This window comes from Mirounga leonina, unplaced genomic scaffold, assembly GCF_011800145.1.
Source record: "Mirounga leonina isolate KUSES-001 unplaced genomic scaffold, KU_Mleo_1.0 Mir_168, whole genome shotgun sequence".
NCBI classification, from domain to species: domain Eukaryota; kingdom Metazoa; phylum Chordata; class Mammalia; order Carnivora; family Phocidae; genus Mirounga; species Mirounga leonina.
Genome location: NW_023270426.1, coordinates 54311594 through 54332164, shown reverse-complemented (window position 1 = coordinate 54332164; position 20571 = coordinate 54311594). Strand labels below are relative to the sequence as shown.

At 37.0% G+C, this 20571-nt stretch overlaps 1 protein-coding gene across 2 annotated transcripts in view; it reads left to right on the top strand.

Annotated features, from left to right (window-relative positions):
- Positions 1-20571, top strand: part of EDIL3 (EGF like repeats and discoidin domains 3) — a 392993-nt gene that overhangs the window by 163323 nt on the left and 209099 nt on the right. The gene's annotated exons all lie outside the window — the stretch shown is intronic.

Below are 20571 nucleotides of genomic sequence, written 5' to 3'. Positions count from 1 at the left end.
TATATATGTTGTGATTCCTGTTTGGAGTCTTGTGTTGTTGTTGTTGTTGTTGTTTTTGTTTTAGAACTAAGGAGAAAGCTTGCTATATTTACTTCAGTTACTCATAAATGTTAATTAATTTTATGTCCAATTTGGTTTATTGAAAACAAATATGCCTCATTGCTTATGTGTTCTGAAGATCTTTACATATGGTCATGATTAATCCCTGAGAAAATTTGAACTCATTAGATAGATTGATTAATTAATACTCTGCCTTCATTCAGAATGATTTTACAGAGGCAGCTTTAAATTCAGGTATGAATCATACAACATTTATAATTCATATTCTTAATAAACTCACTCAAGAATATGAATCACTGAATGTCATTTTGAATGCAATCATCTGGGTTTTTCCTAATCTTTCAGGCTTCTGGGGAAAGTGTACCCATATACTGTTAGAAATCCCCAAATCTGTAGATTTGTAAAGGACTTGTTTTCCTCAGTCCTTAGGCACTTTGCATTAGTTGCTCTCGGCTTGGCCATTGGCCCTTGTTGACTTTACAGTGGGCCATAGGGTACATTTCCGGGGCTTCTGCTTTTCCCCCAAATGCCACGGCTAATGGAGATCTTGAGTGAGCTGAGGTGTGATAGGAGGAAGCCGACATTGCCTTTTACTGCCCACTGCTAAAGTCTCTTCAGTCCCACCAACACAAAAGCTTCCTGTTACAAATATTTTACTGGAGATTTGTGGCTTCCTGGAAGAAATAAAAATGATACAACAAATAAATAAATTTGGTGCTTGATATGACTGTTTCTTTAATCAAGAAGAAAAGAAACAGAAGATTGAGCCTTTCACCTTATTTTCTCTTTATTGATGCCTTCCATTCCAAACTCTGGTCCTCTGTCTCAGTCACTGTGCTTTTCTTTCTTGCTCTGAAATTTGCCCCCTTGTTCAATTCTCCCATTGCTGATCTCATGCTTGCCAGTAATAGCAGAGGTCTAATGTAGGAAAAGAGATCAAGTTCATCAGAAGGCGTTGCCAGGCAAAAATCCACCAACATAGGAGATCTCACTTTGGGCTGGATCACATTTGGAGGCCATTGTCTTCCCTTCATTGATGTTTGAACTTTCAATATATGCAGTGTAAGGATTTCCCATCCTCCTTCTAAAAGTGATTAGAAGGGGGAGGATGATTGTTTTTCTGGTGGCATGTGGTTGGAAAAGGAAAACAGGACAGAGGAAAAAAGGTAAAGCAGTCAAAGTAACATGAAATTAAGGTGAGGTCTGTGTGTAAAGGGTTTGCACACTCGTAGCATAGGCTTGTATGATAGAAGTAAGCCATGAATTTGGCTCTAAATGTCTTCCTTAAGAGCTGTGCCTATTTTCGGGGCGCCTGGGTGGCTCAGTTGGTTAAGCGACTGCCTTCGGCTCAGGTCATGATCCTGGAGTCCCTGGATCGAGTCCCACATCAGGCTCCCTGTTTGGCGGGGAGTCTGCTTCTCCCTCTGACCCTCCTCCCTCTCATGCTCTCTGTCTCTCATTCTCTGTCTCAAATAAATAAATAAAATCTTTTAAAAAAAAAAAAAAGAGCTGTGCCTATTTTCAGAATAAAAGATCTTAACACATTGAGCCATCTCATCTTTACCTACCAGAAGAAAGACTCCTTCAAAAGCAAAATCAATTCAAGTTGCAGTTTGCTCTTTACAGAGATCTGAGTCTCCCTATGAATCAGGGCACTGTTGGGAATTAATTATTCTGGAAATTTTATAGCCAGGTAATCTCATTCCATCTTAGACATCTTAATATCTTCAGTGACTACAAAAACTGGAAGCCTTTCTGGCTAGTGATCTTAACTAATTCATGTTCTCATACAGCTCAGCTTGCTTTGGTCAGGTCCAAATTTCTGCTGCGCACCGTTTTCTTGAAATTGAAGAGCCCCAGTCATAGCACAAAAATTCCATGACATGCTCAGCTCTTCCCAGACATTTCCTGTGCCTTAACACAGTGTTTTCAAAAGTTTCTGATGCTCACTGCTGGTTGTCATCGGATGATTTTAGGTGGTGGGCGAACAAGACATTAATAACCTTGAATGATACACTGTTATAGAGAAGGTTACTTTCTTGCTAATTCTTCTTCATGCATTATGATCATGTCAAGAATGGCTCAGTATATTGTTAACCTAAAGATTACACTTCTCTAACATTTTATAAAATATATCCAAAATGTATATATGCATTTCGCACGTGACTCCATCACAGTGCTACTTTTTTTTTTTTCAGGTCCATAACTCATTTAGTTTCTTAAACTACTTCTGTTCTTTGAATTCAGACCTCCGATCCCTGTGTCCCTCCACTCTTCTCTTTCAGCTCTTTAAAGCCTGATCTCCCTCCCTTTACCAGCCAAAGCCATAGGGTCTATCATTAAAACCACTCTCTTGCACACATTTTGTCTTTGCCTTGTCTTTCCAAGCTGCATGCAAGTGAAAAACTTTTCACCTTGGATTAATGGTATCATCATCCCTCTTTACTAAGCACAGCAGAAGAAATGCCATACCATGCAGAAACTGGTGCCAGTACAGTTTCCTAGTCTCCAACACCAACTGATCATCAACACTACCTACAAATCCCCTGATTGCCTACTCAGATATCACCTATGCCCCACCAGATGCTATTTTAAATGCTTCTGCTGCCTTTCCTATCATACCACCTCCCACCATCCATTCTATTATTGAGACAGAGATATACTTTGTAGAGGAATTAGAAACCTTCCCCTAATAATTCCATCAAATAGCTAATCCTGCATATCCATTTTATGTGCATCTGATCAGTCAGTCTTTGCTTAAAACAACTAAATGACTTTCCATTACCATCAGGATAAAGTCTAAATCCCTAATCTGGCTTGTGAGACTTGTCATAATCAGGCTCTGCTAATCCCTCTGACTTCATCTCCTACCAGTATCCCTCTTGCACTTCACATTGCAATTATATTGCATTTGTTTCAGGTCTACAAATTAGCCATTGATTTTTTTTTATTTGAGTATAGTTGACATACAATTACATTAGTTTCAGGTGTACAATATAGTGATTCCACAAGTTTATACATTATGCTAGGCTTATCACAAGTGTAGCTACCATCGTTACCATGCAATACTATTACAATACCATTGACCGTATTCCCTGTGCCGTACCGTTTATTCCCATGACTTATTCATTCCATAACTGGAAGGCTGTATAAGGGACCTTCCTTATCAGCCAGCTTCCATTCATCTTATAGACCTCAGCTTTAGTTGTTAATTATTCCAGGATGTTGTACCTGAGTCCCCACCACTGTGTTAGGTATTCCTCCAACATTCTCCCATAACTCTATATATTTGGCATGCATTAGCACTTATTTCATTATATTGAAGCTTTCTATTTACTTGTCTGTAATCTTCATTGGCATATAAGATTTTTTACGCCATTGGCTGTATTTTGATATTATTTGTAATATCCAGTGCCTGGCACATAGCAGCTGTTTAATAAGTTTCTGAAGACTCAGTAGTGTTTCAAGTTTGAATTTTCCGTAAGAATAAAATAGACTTGTTGCTCCTAAGAAACAGTTATTCGTGGTCTCAAGTTCAGAGAGATTTGTCCTTGGTCCTGGATAACATAAGTCTGTATAATAAATAAAGCAAGGCAGTTTTTCTAAAATCTTTTTATGTAGGTCAGTGGTATAACAGCAAAATATAATCCTATAAAAGCACTTCTGTATTTGTCAAAATGATCCTAAGTACATGGATAAATGCTATTCTGACATAATAGAGGGATAAGTCCAGCTTTGGATCAGTATTTAGTAAGTTTAATGTCCTATCCTCCAACAAATACTTGGAAAACTTAGCCATTTAAATGTAGATTCATATTCTATCCACAAAGTTATACTGAATACGTCATTGCCAGGCACTTGGGATATATAAGTGAACAAAACAAAGTTCTGTGTCCTTATGGAACTTTGGGGTTCTCATTCTAGTAGGGGGTGTCTGACAATAAACAAAACCAATAGATAATAAATAGATTGAGATAGATAAGTAAGTAAATAAATAAGTAAATAAGTAAGTAATATTAGAAGGTTGTAAACGCTATTGAGGAAACAAGATCTCAGGAAGAGAGAAATAGGGGTACTTGGAGTTGAAGGGTATGGTTTGCAGTTTTGAATAGGGAAAAGGTAACATTTTGGGCGAAGGTTTTATAACATAATTTTAAGCAAAGTTTTGATGGGATGAAAAAGTTAGCAGATGAATTTATTTTTCTTAAGATTTTATTTATTTGAAAGACAGAGAGAGAGAGAGAAAGCATGTCCATGAGCGGGGGGAGGGGCAGAGGGAGAAGCGGGCTCCCCTACTGAGCAGGGAGCCAGATGCGGGGCTTGATCCCAGGACCCTGGGATCATGACCTGAGCCCAAGGCAGATGCTTAACTGACTAAGCCACCCAGGTGCCCTGAAGTACTTCATTTTTTTTATTAAGGATTTTTATTTATTTGTTTGAGAGAGAGGGAGAACACAGAGGGCGAGTGAGAGGGAGAAGCGGACTCCCCGCTGATCCTGGGATCATGACCTGAGCCAAAGGCAGATGCTTAACAACTGAGCCACCCAGGCGCCCCTAGCAGAAGAACTTCTTAAGTAGAGGGAATAGCTGGTGCAAGGCTCCTGAAGTGGAAGCCTGGCTGGCATGTTCAGTACAAGAACAGGGGCCTTGTAGACCTAAACTAATTTGTTTTGCAATGTAGTATCCATAAATCATTTGTTGTGAGTGTTTATCCATGTTCTCTGGATTTATGACCCCTCAGTATTTTGAGGTAGAGACAACAGCATTTTCCAGTGAGTTAGATGCAAGGTAAAAGCGTATATACCCTTATGCTCCGAGGGGCAGCATAGGCAAAAGTAGGAATGACATTCTGTTAGGAAAATTGAGAGGCCTGATGAGCACAAGCATGTGAACCAAAGACTGCACTTTTCTGCCCAGAAGTGGATTAAGATAGCTCCTGCGGAAAGAGCTGGATTCTCCTGGAGATTTCATGTTCCCTTCTGTCACATAGATCAAAGAAAATTTGGAGTCTTTAAGTTCTGTGAACTAGAGCATGGTCAAAATGATCTTATCAAGAAAAATCTTAAAGCAAGGGTAATAAAATTCCTCCTACATTATAGGAGTGAGCCTCAGTCCACATCCAGAAGATATTTAATCTTGAGCAATATGGTTATCCTTGAATGCCCAAATTAGAGACAGTTTTGCTGCTTGCCAATTTTCCATTAGAATTCAACATATCTTACCTATCCAAGTACTGTAGTGTATTTGTACAATGATATAAGGACATTGTTTAGCTACTTCTTGGAAAATTACCATGTCTATATATTTACAACTGATTTTTTAGTATGAAATAAACAATCATAAATCTCTCTACTCCATTGTTTATGACCTACTTCAGTTAGACTTACAAATATTTTAAAAGGCTTTTTGCAAGAAAAATCACACTAAAACCTCTACTGTATTGACCAAGTGGAGCCACACATTCTGTCACTTCTAGTAAATTATTAGTTATTCTGAAAATCTTTTATACTCGGCACACTGATCTTAAAGAATGACCTAATATAGTTGCATTTCAGACCTACCAGATTTAAATAACATGTTGGTAATAACCCCTAATTAATTATTTAAGCTATTCATTTATTGACTAAAGTCTTCTCTACTGCATATAATTTCTCTATACTATAATATTTCATCTAAGAGAAGATGTGTTAGAAATAGGAAAGGGTAACAGGCAAAAATAGCTCCAGGCATTTTGTGTTGAAGTTGTGAACCTCAGCTTTTTTGTCCATCCAGATGGTGACATCCTGATCATTTTAATCAGCATATTTTATTTGGGTCATAAAAACATTATAAATATTAAATCACAGTGCAGTCAAACCTGGAGTATTGCCACTTCTTTTAATGACTATATGACCATATTCTAGGTAGTATTATGTACAGTGTCAGAGTCCAAAGACAGTGATATTAAAGTATAATATTTAATCTTTTTATTATTTTGATCAGGCCAAGGAGGACTGAAATGTCTAATAACTTTTGGGAAGGAAGCCTTGCCATTTTATGAACTATAGTCAATCTTTCACAAAACTCACCACAAAATTGTCAGCAGGAATGATTTCTTTTATAGGGAATGCAGTGATTACCATAGTTCCATCTAAAAATTGCCGATCTATATTCATGTGATTAATGTAACATGGAATTTACAAATTTAAATGCATAATGCTGGAAAAGTAGAAATGAAGATTTTTATAGTAATGCAAATCTGTGCTGCATACATTTAATACTTTATCTCATGGGTTAGAAAGTGAATTGTTTAATAGCTCAACATTTTTAATTGGGCTTGCGTTGACAATAAATTGTTATACACGTTTTAAGTGGATTTCCTAACTTCTCAAATATTTAACTGCCTACTCCATTTTCATGTCTACTACAAGCATACAGACAAGTACTTTATGTAAAGTGTGCTGTTATCATTTCTAAGTGGCTTTTTGGTTTTTTTCCACCCACACATTGTTATCCCTATGGGCAAATCTTGGTAGAGGTTTTTTTTGTCCTAATGGTAAAGCAATTTCAAATGGGTTCTCCCATCAGAATGATCTTACAAGGATCAGTTTTAGATATTCTGTCCAATAAAAGGACTTGTAATGTTAGTAAAATGACAGTACAACATTGAGAGTAGCACCAGGGGAGAGACAGATCATAGAAAAACAGAAAAATAACTAAAAGACTTCCAGTAAATTAGGAAACATTATTTTCTCAACACATGCTTTTTCTCTTTCTTCATTTTCATATCACCCTTTTGTGTTTTCTGTTTTCCTTTTCCTCTTGTAGGTTCTAAAGGAATTGAGATTGCTGAAACTCTAGTTACTCCTATAGGCCAAATAAACCTTCTTGTGGAAGTAAATAGTATTGGCGGTTTCTCCAACTTAGGTTTTTCTTTAGTTATGTGAAAGTGACTCCCTAGATAAGCAAAAAAGTCAACCAGAATATCCTTCTGGTATACTATAATGTCACTTAAGGGAGAACATTTCCCTAACATACATTGCCAGTATATTCAATCCATGAAGTTGTGAACATTTTTCAGACATCCAGCAAGTGTGCTAGAGGTATGTAAAAACAGAGTGGGTTATAAAAGAAATCCTATGTTTCTGGGACGTTAAAATCTATTCAGAATGATAAAGCACATACATGTCAAACAGTTTATTAATAATGCAAAGCAATATGTTAAGTACCACAATCATTTTACTTTCCTGCTAATTTTTTTTCCTACGTCTCTGGCTGGGGCTTTCTCTGGAACATTGCATTCCCCATCCAGCCATTAAATGGTAGTATTTCTGATACTTGGTCCTGGATTTTCTGTATTATCTCTGGTTACAACAGGCAATTATATCCATACCATTAATTTCCACCTATACCCATGGATACTAATGTTTATATATCCAGGCCACACTCTCTTCTGCCTTCTTGATACCTCTTCTTTCTTTCTTTCTTTTTTTTTAAGATTTTATTTATTTATTTGAGAGAGAGAGAGAGAAAAAAAAATGGAGGGAAGGGGCAGAGGGAGAAGGAGAAGTAGACTCCCCGCCAAGCAGGGAGCTCATGTGGGGCTTGATCCCAGGACCCTAGGATCATGACCTGATCTGAAGTCAGACATTTAACAGACTGAGCCACCCAGGTGCCCCTTGATTCCTCTTCTTCAATAACAGATCCAAAAGCTGACTCATGATCTTATCTTCCCATCTAGACCCTCCTCTAGGATTTCTGCTTTAGGGAATACCATCAGCATTCATCGAGATGTGAAATCTAGAAACACAGTAGTCATCCTTGACCCTTCTCTCTCAAATCCATCTGCTTCTTTCCATGTCTACCAGCCCACCACTCTAATCTAGGCTTCCTGTCATACTTCACTAGAAGGATGTCTCTTAATTTGTCTGTGTTCATCTGTGCTGATTCTTTCCAAAGTACTGTCCATACAGCACACAAATTTGTCTTTAAAATTGAAATTCTGGTCCTACTATCCTTTTGCTTAAATGTATCAATGTATCCCATAAATCCAGTTTTGTTTAGGCCTTTGTCAACCTGCCTAATCTGATTCCTGTCTGTCTTTCTGTCTTTGCTCTGTCTCCTCCAGCTACACTGGCTTTCTTAAAGACCTTTATTCTTGTCCTGCTTTTTCTTCCACAGATATGAATGGGAGAATTATTTCCTTCTTAACCTTAGCTTTTACTTGGTTTTTAGCTCCTAGCTTATGCATCCCTTTCTCAGGGAACCTCCTATTAATAGATTGTCAGGATACACTATACCTTTTCTTCGTCACTTATTAAACAATTACATTTCTTTATGTGATGATTCTGTTGGTGTCTGTCCTTCCACTTGACCAAAGTTATACGAAGCAGAAGGAAGGAGTATCTATTTTGCTCACTATTATAACTCTAGTACTTAGCACTGTGTCTGGAACACAATAGGAGCTCTAAATATGAACCTAATGATTATGCAAATGATGAATGAATGAATGAATGAATGAATGAATGAAACAAAGACTGTAATAGAGAGTAATAGAACATTTGTTAAAGAGAAACAGAAGAGGTTATAGGGAAGAGTTAGTGGAGGATATGATACTTGGTAGTCTTGGAAGGAAAGGGAGATTTGGAAGAAACAGTGGGGAGTAGAAATGCATTCCAATCTGGGAACCATATGAGCAGAATCCTAGGAATAGAAAGTATCTTCTTTTACATGATTGGATGGTAACTTAACCAGGTAAAGCACTTTGGTTTTTTGTGAACAGTGTGGCATTTTTTGTGAACAGTGGAGGTAAAATTGATTATGCAATAGTGGTCCAAACTTATGGACTCAACTTCCAGGCAGTCAGAGACTGTCCCAATAACACATTGAGTACATCATTACATGTCCTTTTGGGGGATTAAAAAATTTTACTCTTTTGCAATTATTAATTGTCTCTGAGGGAAAGGGTGTTTTCTTAGAATAGGACACTTCAGTTGATCTTTAAAAAAATAACGCAGAAAATATTTGGACCAATCTGTGACTACTTGATGCTATTCTGGGGAGTTATTTGGAAAAGCTTGATATTAATGGATGTAACTGTAAGTGTTTTCAGTTCAGGTTGAGATGACCAAGTCCCTCACAGTTTTTTTATGTTTTAAAATTCTTTCATAGTTTACCAATATAAGTTGATATATGCATAATGAGATAGTAGAAACTGTGATGATATTACCTAGCTTCCTCATGAGACCTCCATCATCTATTCGACATTGACTCAATATGATCAAAAGTAAAAATGGAAAAGATGTGAATTGCTTCTGTTTTGCATCTCTTTAATTCCTCTTCTCTTGTTTTAATTCTTGGTTTGTGTTGGTGACCTTTACTGTGTTGGGCAAGCATCCCCTAAGCTTTTATCCAGTGATTAAGAAGCATTCATTATGCACTCTATTTGACATGGTCATTACTTAATGCTCACTTAACAAAATTCTACAAGACCAAATTATCACAGTGAGTGAAGGAACAGATGGCCAGCTGGCCAGAATCCATGTCTGCTTTTTTTTATGCCTTCTCAAGTCTGCCACAAAGAAGCCACACGCGAGACCTGAGGAGGCAATCCAAGCAGTAACTCGCTTGTCCAGCTGTGTTTCCAGCATTCTCAGCTGTGAAGTCTGAGTAGACATCCTTCCCATTTGAGTGTAGCTGGAACCTTCCTATAAAGATCTTGCTGCTTCGTGATTAGGATGGCAGTCACAGAGGGTAGATTCCGAAAGTGAAAATAGAAATCCTTTCCCCCACCTTCAAAAATCAAAACCACTATTCTGGGTTTCAAGAGAAAGAACTGTAGTTTTGTGGAAATAGTGCACCTGTTTGGTGTTTTGTTTTATTTTGTTGAGCCTATTTTTTTAAAAGATTTTATTTATTTATTTGAGAGAGAGAGAATGAGAGACAGAGAACATGAGAGGGAGGAGGGTCAGAGGGAGAAGCAGACCCCCTGCCGAGCAGGGAGCCCGATGCGGGACTCGATCCCGGGACTCCAGGATCATGACCTGAGCCGAAGGCAGTCGTTCAACCAACTGAGCCACCCAGGCGCCCCTTGTTGAGCCTATTTTTAACACCAATTTGTGATTATAAGATTATCCACACTCTGATATTTTACAAATTGTGACAGCCTTCAACATGTAAATTAGACTTGGCCTCGGGCTTAAAATCAGTTGTTGAAACCTGCTAAGTGTGGATGAAAAGGAGCTACAGATGAAAATGCATCCAATCTGTAAACTTTAGAGGTGTTTTTTTTAATAGATCATTATTAGTAGTTTGGATTATATGCTAATTCCTAAAAGTAATAATAATTTTTGGTCAATCATCATACATTTATGAAGCAACATCAAAGTATCTAGCATTTTATCGGGGTCTTTGGGGACACAAAAATATAAGAAGGTATTTCTATGCACAAGTAGTTTATAGGAACCCCCACTCCTTATATTTTATAAGTTTACAATCTCATTAGGGAGATAAAAGAGACCCATGAAATAGAGAAGGAAGCAATGTCCTGTGAGATATTAGACACACAGTACAAGTGGCAAGTTCAGTCAGAGCCTGAAAAATGTGAGAGCTGTCAAAGAAAGATTGAGGAAGAACATGGAAATTTTGTAGCTTAGAGACCCCATGTGGAAAAGTGAGATTGCTTGATGCTCCTGTAACTTGGGCTCAAATATTTGCTTGTAATAATACACATGGAGAACATTGGTCTCTGCTCTGTCTTAAATCTATACCCTTTCCTATTGATATGTAGAAGAGGGATAGCTAATGGCAAACTGGAATGATATCTTACCATTTTGCACCACCTGCTGATGTGTATTCTTGAGATTGAATTGTATTTTGCAAGATGTGGCATGTGAGTTGGACAGATACACTTAAATAAGTGATTTGCAGAGTTCTGTTTGGAAACAGCTCCCTGGTTAAAGAGGACTTTTTAAGGAATTAGAGATAAATTGGTATAATTTCATAGAGATAACCAAAGCTGGCTTTTTATAGTTATTAGAAACAGAAAGAGACTTTTTCCCCTTAGACTGATAAAAAAATTTTTGAATGTTAGTTTTATCAATTAACTTGGATTGCATTTACAGTTTCTGAAATTTCATAGGAATTTTCACAGGAAAATCATTACTCTTATTCTAGTGGCCATCTGGAAAAAAAAGTACGATTTGACTATAATAATGGTCGATACTTTTGATATCCATGTTTCTCTTAGACTTTAGGAGTGTTTATTCTGTTGACCCAATACTTCAAAGTACACCCAGGTCTTATGTTACTAACTTCAGCAATAATAATTCAATTTCATTCAGCATTCATTAAGGCTTCTATCTGTGATCTCTAATACTTATGGGTATTTTATGTCAGATTTAGTTTCCTTTGTTTTAGAAAGAAAATCAAAGGGCAACATTGTCTTTTGTCTGTGTTCAGTATGTATTGCTCTGTTAATGATAAAACTATACGATCAGTCAGCAAATATTGTTGGTTAGCTAAAGGTGTTTCAAGATAGCATTTTTGGAGGATTAAAAAATGTGTGTGCATTATGACTGGAGAGTAATAAGACAGATTTCTGTTTGCTTAATAAAACATTCCAAGCTGAGACTTTCCATTAAGTGGGTGGTGGTTTAGGAATCTTTCTTCAGCAGTAGTGCAGGACGAATAGACATGGGGAAGGATGAGAGGCTGTGCTGCATGATAAAATGTGGCAATAGCAATAGTTATCCCTTTGTAAAATGATAGATCCTTTTGCTATAGTTTGTAATTAATTTTTTAAAAGTCACACTAATGGGGTGACTGGGTGGCTCAGTCAGTTAAGTATTTGACTCTTGATTTTGGCTCAGGTCATGATTTCAGGGTCATGAAATCGAGCCCCACATTGGGCTCTGCACTCAGCTGGGACTCTGCTTGAAATTCTCTCCCTCTCCCTCTGCCTTTCACTCTCACCCACTCACCCCCTCTCTCTTTCTCAAAATAAATAAATCCTTAAAAAAAGTCATATTAGTGTTCAATAAGATATTTATTTATTGGGAAAAGATGACATATCAACAGTTGTGACACAAATGATGATATGTGTTTATAGAAACAATTCATATAAAGACTTTCTCAGATGTTGATGGACTACCTAAAAAAAGACTGCCATTGGCAAACCCAACTCTAGACAGAAGTTTTAAGTGGGTAAAGATCAGCCCCAAGAAATCTTAATTCTTTCTTTGGTACTTCATTCTGTCTTGTAGTGCCAGATCCTCCTCGATGCCACATAAGTAGCCATTTCTGCACTCTTCCTAGGCACTTCTCCAAATTTAAAATGTTCTCTTGATCTTGTGATGAGAGCCAAGTAAAATTAGTTTTAGCTAAGGTGTTAATTGTTGATGAATCTGAGTGCCTTGCCAGCCGACTCTAACAATAAAGGAGGGCTCTGGTTTCCTTAACCATCTCCACTGCTGTAAGAAAACAACTACCTGGGGACTGTAGTGGTTTGAGTACCTCTCCAAAATTCATGTCTACCAGGAATCTCAGACTGGGACCTTCTTTGGAAATAGGGTATGTGTTTGTTTGCTAGGGTTGCCATAACAAAATTCCAGAGCCTGGTGGCTTAAACAACAGAAATACATCTCCTCACAGGTCTCCAAGGGCAAGATCAAGGTGTCAGCAGATTTGGTTCCTCCTGAAGCCTTTCTCCTTGGGTTGTAGACAGCCAACTTCTTGCTTTGTCCTCACATGGCCTTTTTTTCTGTGTGTGCATGTCACTGATGTCTCTTTGGTGTGTCCAAATTTCCTCTGCTTATAAGGGAAGTTGGGTTGGATGAGGGCCCACCCATATGACCTCATTTAACCTTAATCACTTCTTTAAAGTCTCTGTCTCCAAGCACAGTCACATCCTGAGACACTGGAGGTTAGGGCTTCAACATGAATTTTGGGGGAACAAAATTCACCTCATCACAGGGCCTTTGCAGATGTAAGTAATTAAGGGTTTTGAGATTAAATCATCCTGGATTAGAGTGGGCCCCAAATCCAATGACTGGTGTCCTTCTAAGAAGAAGAGAGAACATACAAAACACAGGGAAGAAGGCGTATGAGACTGAAGGCAGATTTTGGAGTCATGCTACTATAGGAGCCCCCAGAGACTGGAAGAGAAAAGGACAGATTTTTCCCTTGTGCCTTCAGAGGGAGTATGGCCATCCAGACACCTTGATTTCAGACTTCTAGCCTACAAAACTTTGAAAGAATAAATTTCTGTTGTTTAAAGCCACCCATTTTTTTTTTTAAGATTTTGTTTATTTGAGAGAGAGAGAATGAGAGACAGAGAGCATGAGAGGGAGGAGGGTCAGAGGGAGAAGCAGACTCCCTGCTGAGCAGGGAGCCTGATGTGGGACTCGATCCCAGGACTCCAGGATCATGACCTAAGCCGAAGGCAGTCGCTTAACCAACTGAGCCACCCAGGTGCCCGTAAAGCCACCCATTTTGCAGTAATTTGTTATGTAGGGACCCTAATGACACTTCTTTAGCCACTAATTATCACAGTGCTTTCCTGTGGACAATTAATATATAAAGAGTTCAGCATTAACTCTTGAGGAGAAAGTTTATCTGTAGGTGTTTAAAAACAAAAACAAAAATAAAAACAACTCTGTTTAGCCTCAGATTTCAATTTTCATAATCTACTCAAATATTTTTACATTTAAAGAACAATTTGTTACATTTGCATATTCTCCTCTAAAATGGAACGCTTTAGGTTTTTTTATAGTTTACTCATCTTTATATGTATAAAATACCCATAGATAATTTTTCTCCTCAAATGGCTGAATTTGCACTTTACATTTCAAAGAGAGAGGAGGAGGAGGGAAGAGGAGGGAGGGGAGGAGGAGGAGAAATAACAAGCGTAAAAAATGGTTTGGAAACATCAATCAAGTCAACGTTCCCAGAATAATTCCTTCTTTTTCAAACTAGTTTTAAAATAAAGTGGCAGTGGCTCAAAATGGCAACTGCCAAAATGCTCAAACCTTATTAAATGTAAAAACAACACTATGATAAGAGAACTTTCCTGTGTTTTTAAGACCAGACTTTGAAGTGAACTTTGGGTAATAACTCTTCCTATGGGAACAGTTTGTGAAACGGTGCTTTTGCAATTGCTGGATTGGTATTTCCTCATAACATAACTTAAAATATACATTTATTTTTAATATCTAAGAGCCAGTGTTTTGGGAGAATAATTTGTAAAATTGACTGAGTCTATGTACACATAATCACAAGAGAGGGTTAACCTATTTACTTCCTAATAATCTGCTTACACACTACACTGTAAGGAATTCATGATTTGGGGCATAGTCACTGAATGTGTGAAAAGCTAACCATGTTACACATATAGCAATGAATTCAACTCTCTGCTGTTGGAATTATGAGAAGATAGATGCAGAAAAGTAGCAAACCATATAGATCCATTACTTTTGTGAGCAATTAATCTTGTTGACATACTTAATATGAGCTTACATAAAAATGCCTGGAAAGCATGCTGTTGAATCCAGTTGTTCATTAATATTGATCATATACTGTCCCCATTGTGTTAAGAGCTACTTAAAGATTACCTATAAAAGTATTAGAGCATTATTGATTTTAAAACTTCCTGAAGCCTCTTGTATCTTAAAAGTCCACTTATGCTTTTATTGTTAAAAGTGATATGATATTACCTAGTGCTATTGTCTTATCAGATGATTTGGACTTTTAGGAATACTAATCAGAACGGAATCTTGTAATCACCATTCTGTACCTGTTACACAAAAGGAAGCAAACTTTTTAAAACAGACTTTTAAAGTGGAAAAGAATTAAGATCGCCTTTGTTTATCTTATTTTTGTTTTTACAAGCTCTAAGTTGTTGAATAAGTCTCATTTGTTTTCAGATTTTGCTCTGCTATAAAATTGTTTTCAAAGCTGTGTATAAGACACACACGACTTATACACAGCTTTGAAAACAATTTTATAGCAGAGCAAAATCTGAAAACAAATGAGATATAGAATATATACATATACATATATGTGTGTGTGTGTGTGTATTTACATGTTACAGAAAAGGCCTAAATATACTAAAGTTTTGGCAGTAAAAGTGAAGAATGTAGCCATATTTCAAGCATTTGTTAATATGATTTCACTAAGGAAATCTAGAATTAAGTTTCCAGAAACCATCAAACCATTATATAAACTATATAAATATAATTTATATGTGTATATATATATATATAGAGAGAGAGAGAGAGAGAGACTATGGACTCTGAGAAACAACCTGAGGGTTCTAGAGGGGAAGGGGGTGGGGGGATGGGTTAGCCTGGTGATGGGTATTAAAGAGGGCATGTACTGAATGGAGCACTGGGTGTTATATGCAAACAACGAATCATGGAACGCTACATCGAAAACTAATGATGTAATGTATGGTGATTAACATAACATAATAAAAAAATAAATGTATATATTTACAAATATATATAGTTGCAAATCTATATATTTGTACAAATATATACAATATATATATTTATAAATACTGAGCATATTATATTTTCAGTAAAGGATAACCATTAAAATTACTTTTAAAAAGTGAGGTGCATAAACTGGATGACTAAATATTTTCTTGTGTTGTGAGCTTACTCTTCCAGCTGCTGATAATTTTAATTCCCTTGAAAGTATTTATCCAAATTACTAGTAGAGTGCTCAGCACATAATAGTTTCCTAATGAATAATGTTATTTAACCTGAAATTAGAACAACCACAAAACTCCCAAACTGCTCTATGTTGATCAAGGTCAGGGCCACTGTTTTTCTTACCTTCATAGTACAAGCAACAATATACACTGTAGATGATGGTTTTTCTTTATCAGTGTGCCAACACCTTAAATGATACTTATTTTCAGTATCAAAATAGATGAGATTATTGGATGGGGGAAAACACAAAAACAGAAAGGAGTTTCCTGAGATCTCTAATTCTCATATGTTTAGCCCAATTACCACTTGGAGAAAGAAATCTGCAAACTGTTGATAAATATTTTAATTGTCACTATTTAATATCCAACTACAAAACTTTTTGGCTTCCATGTGAGTTGAGACCTGGGGCTACATTTATTTTATTATCTTTATGTACTAATTTATATATTCTAATTATTTCATCTTGCTAATGCTTTAAGTGAATGTCTTTATTTACACAGGAATTGGTAAATTAGGAGACCAAAACACTGTTGATGAGATTATACAATGTTACGTTTTTCTTGATTCCACATTTGCCAAAAATTAAGATACACGTAATTGTTATGCAAAAGTTTACATTCTAATGATCTTTTATTTACTATTGTAATACTTTACAGATACAATATTCTTGAAGCTTAAGCCCTATTAGAGACAAAAAATATTGGAACCCAATTACAAATTTAAGGAACTTGAATCTTGAAAGGTGAAGAAAAGTTATAGAAAGTATCCTAATTAATTACCAAATGAAAAACCAAAGATATCGATATCTTATAAACCTCAATTTGAATAGGGTTTGGGCAAAAGATGAAATGGTCATCACTCACTTTGCCATACCCTTGTTTATTCAGAATGTATCAAGCACCTGCTATGTGCAGACTGTGACTCCTCCCACAGAGAATTTGTGGTTTACTGGGGAAAAGGGAGATGTAACCACTCATTTCAACACTCTATCATGAGTACTCCAAAAGAGTATGTATGAGGCGTACAGTGAGTTTCATAGTATGATCATTAGGAACAAACAAACAAAACGTCTATGTCGGGCATGGTCACTTTCTTTCTTATCCTCACAGAACAAGCAAGAGTATATACATACAAAATATGTGATTACAAAATAATATTGGGAAGATATTCATGTTTGACAGTTGATTTCAAACATAGCTGAAATGGAGCACTCTTAGTATAGTAGAGCCTATCTCTATCTATATTCATAATATCTAAGACACCCTAACCCATTTGCTGAAAACACTCTGAAATATTTCCATTTAGGAATGCTTTGGAGTCCTGCATTATTTATATGAACATGCTTAGTGAATTCATGTTGATCCTGTCATCTGTCAAGATTAACATTAATGTACAGATCTTCAATATGGCAGGGAGTGTGGCTTAATGGAAAGTACAGAGATGTATAGTCAGGTGGAGTGTGTTAAAATCTTGCCTTTTCCAGTTAGGCATGTTACTTACCCTCTGTGAGTAAGCCTGTTTTCTTGCCTCTAAAAAAAACAAAGATATATTCTTTGAAGAATGCTATGTATACTTCATGTTGCTTAGCATTTAAAGCACTCTAGAAAGGCTAAATCCTTGAGCCATTTGCTTTACCTCATCCTTACCCTTTAAATGAAAATCATAGAATTTCTCAGAATAGGAAAAATAACCACAATCATGACCTCTGTTAGCAGGTCATCTTTTTCTGAAACTCAGATGTCAGCTGAGGTCATGATGTTCTTTGGGTTGTAAATAAAATCAGCTCTAGTGCTCTATCTCGTTTCTTTTGGGAATCCCAGAGACTGCACCAAGACTGCTGGACAGGCTTCACCTATGCCCTCAGGAAATATCCAGAGTGTCTTGGACTTTAAATACCCCTGTCAGTTCTGTCTTCAGATTTCTGTATCCACTGGATTCTTGAATCCCTTGGGCTTCATGTGCTGTAGTGCTTCTTCCTTTCTGCCAGTATGAGCCAGACGAATGGCATAGCCCTTTCCCCTTGATTTCCCCAAACACCACACACAGGTCTGTGTGTCTAGCAGACTTGAGTGTAGATCTGGATGCTCCAACAGAGACAGTTCACATAGCAGCTGTGCTAACGACTTTTAGATACCATGAATGTACAGAGATGTACATTCTGAATTTTAGATACCATGGTTTCTTGCTAGCTACTTTTCTTCACCTATTACGGCTTCCCAACATATTGCTTGACCCCTTTCTGTCCTTCAAGTCCACTTCCAGCTCTGTTTTTTGGGGTCTCCTCTTCTGGGTGTTCTCCATCCGTTCCTAAGTTCTCCCCTTTATTATGCAGAGCCACTAGTTCATCCTCAACTTCAAGTCAAGTTCTACTTTTCCTAAGGTGTTGTGGGCTTGAGTAAATGGAGTCTTCTATTCCAGACTCATATTCACCTTTTGTTCTTCAAAGTGACATTCATAGACCACCTTCCTTGGAATGGTGGCTTTAACTGCTTCTAAGAACTGGCAGAGGTCTTACTGTTTCAGTCTTTTTTGTTGTTGTTGTTTTAAATCCTTCCCTCACGCAGCTTTATAAGAGGAAGAGAGCATAGAAAAGGTTTATTTCCTCTCTGATATAAATTAAATCACTCTCTTAAGGGGAAAAGAATAACTTAATCAATTTTGATTTTAATAACTTTTTTCCTCCTAGATACAAATCCTTAAACCCACCTTTTCTTACATTAGGTTTTTTTGTTTGTTTTTGTTTGTTTGTTTGTTTTTTAGTTTGAGAAATCACTGAATTCTTATTAGGCTTTGTTTCCTTATCTGCAAAATTGAGAGATTGGATTAGGTGATCTTTAAGGCTTCTTATTTCTTTAAAATTGCATAATTCTCAAAAAGAAAAAAAATTGCATAATTCTTTCAGTGTAATTACTTACATGTATTTTTTTCTCTAGCAGTTATATACATGGCTGTCACTTATCAGTTACTAAAAAACCTGTCATGGTTTTTCTTATTTTGAAGTGAACTGATGAATCAAAACTCTAATATCATTTTTATTTCATTCTCCCTTCCCCAACTTTTCAGTCTCTAAAAAATGTAGGTTTTGGAATCACAGACTGTTAATTTGAGTCCTAAATGCATCACTCGTAGATGTTCATTTGAGAAACATTATCTAAGATTTTTGCCCTTCCTTTTTTTTTTTAAATGTAAAAGCTAATGGTAATGACAATGACCTCATGGAGTTGTAAGAAATAAATGAGATTATTTATGTGAAAAGAATTTGTAGATTGTAAGGCACCATCAAATGTCAATTAATTTGGAGGAGGGAAGAAATAGAAACTGAGAAAGAAGAGGATAGATAAGTTCTGTGGCATGCTTTGCATCTTTTAGTAATGGAAGAAACCTGATTCAAATTGCCACAAAAGTGATCATTGGTGTTGAACCTTCTTCCTGTCTTAAACATTGATAGTGTACCACCTTTAGGGCAGGTGTTGGTTAGTTTAACTTACATATAGTGCACAGCACAAAGCTGCTGTGTATTGTTTTTAATTGATATGAAGGTATCTGGAGAATACACAGATACACTAATTTCTTTTCACTGTTTGAAAGTTAAGCCCTATCGACAAGGTCCAGACACTATAGGGTTGCCACATTGTTTTCTATTTCATGCATATTCTTATTAGATTCTACTGCTGTTGAATTTCATGAAATTTTAAACTAGAAGAAAACAGTTGCTGGAGAAAGGAATCAAATTTCAAAGTCTTGGCTCAGTGCAAGACAATGTTGCCCAACCCCTAAGTGCTTCCTGTCATTGACACTCTATTGCACTGCTCAAAGTGATGATGGTCAATTGCCTTTCTCTCCATAAGTCTTTAAATGGCTTTGACTAATACTTGAGGAGCCATTTACCATTGTACTCTTCCAATAGCCTTGCCTGGTGGAGCTCTCACCCAGTTGCTTTAAGTTGTTACTATTCTTGTGCCCAGCCCTATCGCTACCCCCCCAACTCTCTGCTAAAACTACTTGTTCCTTGTCTTGACTAATCTTCCTCCAGGACTCAGGCATTCACCTTTTCATACATAGTGGACAGTTTAATTACCCTTCTTTCTTTTCTAATATGCACATCCTAACTTTCTCTTCAGTGGCTTTTCTTTCACTCATAAAGGTGTTCTAGTCTCTTCAGTTAAACAAAATTTAAAAAGACAAAATTAGAGAATACTATACATTTTTCCTTGACCTTTCTTCATCTTCCAGGGAGAGCTTTTTCTTCCTTCAACTTCTCTCTTCCCTTCTTCATATTGTCCAGTCTGGATTCTGCCCTGAGTCAATTAGCATCCTCCAAAGAAGCCAACAGTAAGCCAACTGTGAGACTGTAAGAATTAGAGATGTAAAAGATTTACTGGGGAGTGGGGGAGTGGAAGCAAGAGTAGTAGGATGAGCCTTCAGACTGTGACATAAACATGTCACCTCCAAAAAGAGAATAGGAAGGAAGGAAGATGGCATAGAAAGAGCCTTGCACTGCCATGCCATTTGCGAAAATCTCAGCCATACCAAAGGGGCACCCCAGAGTAAAAAATGTGCACTAGAGGAGTCCTGAGTTAGGCAGGACTGTCCCAGGTCTGTACCCTCATAGTGCTAACAGCTGGTTTTCTCCAAGGGAGATCAGACACCACACTTCTACTGGCTGTCACAGGTACTTCATGCTGGTGAAGTTACTTTCTCAAAGCTTAAAAATGACTATGAGCCAGGGGTGCCAGGATGGTTCAGTTGGTTAAGCTGCCAACTCTTAATTTCAGCTCAGGTCATGATCTCAGTTTCCTGGAATCAAGCTCTGTGTCAG